Raw genomic sequence first — 5,000 nt, forward strand, 5'->3', positions numbered from 1 at the left:
ACTAAACTGCCTGCATTCTTGAAGTTAAAACCCTCCTTCCCTGACCGCCTGAGGGAGGGGTCCTCACAGTGTGTACCACCCGGTGCGATGGCAGTGACACTTCTTTATCACCAAGTTATATTTGTCTAAACCTAAAGATTCAGCATGACAGATCCAACCCAGCATGAAGCGTGTTAAGAGGAAGTTGATGGAGGATCCTGGGAAGCCTTTCACCGAGGGCACACGAGCTTCAGTGGCTATCCCTGTGTTTTCCTAGGAAGCGTTTGCTCAAACACACTTAGACGTGATTAAATAGAGCTGGATCTGGAGCTGTACAGATGGCCCTGTCCCCTACGTACCGACATGCATGCAGAATTTGCCTAGAGTGTCATCTGCCTCTTTCTATTTACTTCCCAACAGTTCCTGAAAATGCTTCATCCCCTTCGAGAAAGCAGCACGGCTGTATCTCTGTGGCACACACCCTCCCCTCCCTCAACACACACAGATTTTACTTCTTATAATAACTGACACTTCCATAGTTTTTATACGTTTGTTTTCCTTCTCTTTTATCCAGTGGCTCACTCAGTAATTCATCATCTTCTTCTTCCTCTTCTTCCTCTTCCTCTTTCTCATCCTCCTCCCTATAGTATAGAATATAAGGTACGGTGAGCCATACCCTTAGCTGATGATGTCAACTTTTAAGATCCACAGATAAGATTTATAGGCTACCTTTTCAGGCCAGCAAATGATCACAACTTATGAAAACTAGAAAAGTACACTTACCTGAACAACACTGGCGATATTTTTTTAAGGTTTATATTCTATAAGAGTTAATGGGGCAGCCACGGTGCAGGCAGTTTAAACCGAATGAAAGGAGTTAATGGAGTCAACTTGCCCCAACCTGAATCATTAGGTCCTGGATAATAGACTTTCAACCCAGCTTTATTAAGGTATAATTTACCTAAGCTAAAATGCACCCATTCAAGGGCGGCCTTCTTGAAATTTTACAGCTGAGTGCACCCTGTAGCCATGGCTGTAATCGGGGCGTTGAATGCCGCCATCGCCCAGGTGGTTCCTGGGACCTGAGTCATTCGTTGGTGAAGCACCTGTCATGTGAAAACCTCTCCAGTGGATACAATTCTCCACGTGTAGTCTCGTTCTTAAACATGCGCACTTTGTCTCGAGCATGCGCACTTTGTCTCGGGTACCTTCACTCTCCCCGCCTTCTCTCTGCTGGGGTTTGAATCCTGCAGCTTGTACATCCGAGCTGCTCTTCCCCATTGAGCTACATCCCAGCCTCAAACAGCCTTTTCTCTATCTCCCTTTCCTTCCCATTCCCTTCCCCTCCCCCTTCCCTTTTTTGGGGGGGGGGGGAGGGGCAGAGCCTCATGTATCCCAAGCTGGTCTTGAACTCCCGACCCTCCTGTCTCTCCTTCCCAAGTGCCGAGAGTCCAGATGTGCACTATCACACAAAGTTCCTCCCATTTGTCTGGGTCTCAGCTTGTCGCGGGAAGCATACTCTTCCTTAACTAGACTTCCTGGCTATGCAATTAAACTCTGTGGGATGAAGATCATGTGTGTGAGCCTTGAGCAGGGTAGTAGGAAAAGAGACAGGGTGGGGGGGGGGGGAACGTCTGCAGCCCAAACAATCAACTGCACCCATATAAGCTTTGGGGCTAACTCCTGCAGGGGTGAATCCAGTTGAGTGGACAGATGTTGGGCTGCCTGGGTTTTTTTTTTTTTTTCTTTTTCTTTTTCTAACTTATAGAAGCCCAGAGTAAAGGGGAATTTACTGGCCAAGGTGGAAACCATCTCATGGTTCCCTGAAGCGCAGACCGAGGTGCGCGTGCAGCCCACCGCTTTCCGGGCATAGTTGCTCCCAGGGCTGGGTTGGTGTCCACGTGCTATGGAGGGTTCTGCCACGCCCATCCACAGATGCAGTTCATTCCTCCTCATCCCACTGACTCATCACACCAGGGAAGCTCACTGGTTCCCACCCTCACTTGACAAGATTTCTCTCTCCAGACTCGCTGCTTCTCCTAATGTCTTCTCAGCATCTCTAGGAAAACCATGACTATTCGAAACCTGCTTTCGAGTTTATTGCCATATGGTCGCTCCTACAAAAGAAGGAGGAACTTGCCAGTGGACGATCGAACTTCCTTAATTGTTCTGTAGGCATTGCTTCCACCCAGTTACAGGGCAGGGGAAAAAAAAAGAGATAATGCCAGTTGCGTCTGAACCAAAATGCTTAGGACTGAAAGTGTTTCAAAGTTTGGATTTTTTTTCAGATCTTTAGATGTTTGCTTGTGTGCAAAATGCGATAGGAATGGGAACCATGTCTGAATATGACACATTTATGTTCACATACACTATACTTGCCCCAAAGGCAGTTTTTCTAGAAGACAGAGTCTCACTGTGATGGGTTTGGAACTCTCTGTACACCAGACTGGCCTCAAACTCCCAAAGATGCCTCTACCCCTATGCTGGGGTCACAGGCATGTGCCACTGTCGCTGGGTTTGAACTATTTTTAGTCTCTTTTGGCAGTCCTAGAGATTGAGTCCAGTGCTCTATCTTTGTGAGGCCAGTGCCCTCCTCCTCAACTCCAGTCCCAGTCACGTACCTGCAGTGTGACTGTGACCTGCAGCCCATGAGGCCAGGGCTAGAAGCTGGAGCTGCAGCCCAGTTGTAGAACAGGTGCTTCATATCCACAAGGCCTGGAGTTTTGATCCCCAGTGTGAAAAAAACCAAGTTATGGGTTTTTGGAGTAGTTCCGATTTTGGATGACGGATGCTCAGCCAGTACTCAGCTGGAGTTTATCCTTCGCTAATGATGTCAGTGAAGACCCCTCAGCTTCTATCATGTTCCCTTGCTGTCTCTACTTCACTGTTCTAGAACGGACACACCGTTCTGTGTTTCTTACACTCCTTGGACTGTCTCTGACTGTCATAAATGGAAGTGTCTCTCAGGGCAGAGTGTAGCTCAGTGGTAGAGCACCTGCCCAGAACATACACAGCCTTGGTTTAATCCCTACTATTCCAGAGCAATAGTTTTAAATTTTATTCATTTTTGTTTTATGGGTATGAGTGTTTTGCTATCATGTGTGTAACTAGTGCGCTTGGGGCTGGGCGGAGGCCAGAGGATTGTCTGCATAGATGGTTGTAAGCCGATGTGTGGATAATAGGAACCAAAGCTGGGTCCTCTGCAGGAGCAGTAAGTGTTCTTCACTACTGAGCCATCTCTGCAGCCCTGCTGAGAGATAATAATCTAACATATCCACTGGGGAAAGGGAGGGGGTCTCCCTACACCCCACCCCAACTCTAACTGTGGTCCTTCAGCTAATACCATCAAAGGTTATTTCTCTAAAATGGCCATTTATTTGTTGGCTGACCTGGTCCTTTTGTAAAGGTCATTTAGACTATAGAAAGAAGAAAAGCTACTTGTTAAGGGGCGGGTTTTGCTTAGCAAGTGTCTTAGTTAGGGTTTTACTTCTGTGAACAGGCACCATGACCAAGGCAAGTCATCTAATTGAACAACATCTGATTGGGGCTGGCTTACAGGTTCAGAAGTTCAGTCCATCATCATCAAGGTGGGAACATGGCAGCATCCAGGCAGGCATGGTGCAGGGGGAGCTGAGAGTTCTTCATCTTCATCTGAAGGCTGCTAGCAGAATACTAACTCCCAGGCAGCTAGGACGAGGGTCTTAAGCCCACACCCATGTGACACACCCACTCCAACAGGGCCACACCTCCTAATAGTGCTACTCTCTGGGCCAAGCATATGCACACCATCACAGCAAGGCACATTGCTGTGTCACCTTTGGTTGAGTTCTGTCTGAAGACATGGGGAGCCACAGGTGGGCTCATCAGTGTCCCCATCGAAACAAAACCTGAAATTACTTTTCATGGTCCCCACTCAAGAATGCTTTATTGTTTTTGGTGGTGGTGGTTGTTGTTTTAAAGGCACATTTTGCCCTTGAGTGTTACCTTTTTCCCCAAGATGCTACCTGTTGGCAACTCCCATCCCCCAAAGGCTGAAGAGCCACAAATGCCACTTAAAACAAATCCATGACATGGCTGTATCCAAACTTCCTTGAAGAACGTGTTGGGTAGTGGAAGCAGAGGGTTTTTACCCGGTGGGGACGCGGACCGCAGACGCCTCTGACCTTCACACTGAGTCTTCTGTCAAGGAGGGGTTTAGTAAATTCAGTTAAAAGTCACCCCCCCCCCCCCACACACACACACACTGAGTGATGAGCGCCCTGTGCTTAAACAGACCTTGTTGAGGAAGGCTTGTTTGGGATTGTTTACTCTGCCTGTCTTGTTTCTAGCCAGTTTGTTTTTCTAAGGATACATTCTTTCCTCTCCTCCCTTCCAACCCTTGACTCTCATGTGCTTATACAGAGAAACATCTGGTATTCTGAGAATTTTATTTTCGGTGGCCAGTTGAATATTTCATAAAACGTTTTGTGTGGTATCTCCCTCCAGATATACTACAGGGCAATCGATGGAGCTGAACAGCTGTGTAGACGGTGCCTGACTCTCAAGGGTGTGGCTGGACACAAGTGACAGTATTATAGACCCTCTTAGGAGGCTTCTGGCAGCCTGCCACTTTGGCTTGCTGTTGCATGTCTAGTATCCAGGTGTTCAGTCACCCCGGAATGAGTGGTTAGGTATTTGTTGCTCCTTGTACAGTGACTTTGTGAGGCAACATAATGACCTAGTAAAATGTGCTGATATAGTTATTTAGTTTTAGTTTTATTTTCTTAGTTATGTGTATGGATCTGTGTGTGTGTGTGTGTGTGTGCGTGTGTGTGTGTGTGCACGTGAGTGCAGTGCTCATGGAGACCAGCAGAGGGCAGAGCTGGAGTCACAGGGGATAGGGAGTACTGGAAACTGAACTCGGGTCCTCTCAAAGAGTGGCAAGCCCTTGACCTCAGAGTTGTCTCTCTAGTTCCTTGTTTTGCCATCCTTGCTCAGGGGCCACGCTAATCTTGTATTGTTCCAATTTTAGTATATGTGCT

The 5,000-nt window shown here is 47.4% G+C and overlaps 1 protein-coding gene and 1 non-coding gene across 7 annotated transcripts in view; one reads left to right on the forward strand and one right to left on the reverse strand.

The window, feature by feature from the left end:
- The window catches only part of Kif13a (kinesin family member 13A), a 185,664-nt gene that overhangs the window by 22,548 nt on the left and 158,116 nt on the right, over positions 1–5,000 (forward strand). The gene's annotated exons all lie outside the window — the stretch shown is intronic.
- Positions 4,910–5,000, reverse strand: part of LOC127665347 (U6 spliceosomal RNA) — a 103-nt gene continuing 12 nt past the window's right edge. The window contains exon 1 of the small nuclear RNA XR_007973391.1: positions 4,910–5,000. This exon is cut by the window's right edge and continues 12 nt beyond it. This is a non-coding gene — a small nuclear RNA (U6 spliceosomal RNA).

Source organism: Apodemus sylvaticus, chromosome 14, assembly GCF_947179515.1.
Source record: "Apodemus sylvaticus chromosome 14, mApoSyl1.1, whole genome shotgun sequence".
Lineage (NCBI taxonomy): Eukaryota > Metazoa > Chordata > Mammalia > Rodentia > Muridae > Apodemus > Apodemus sylvaticus.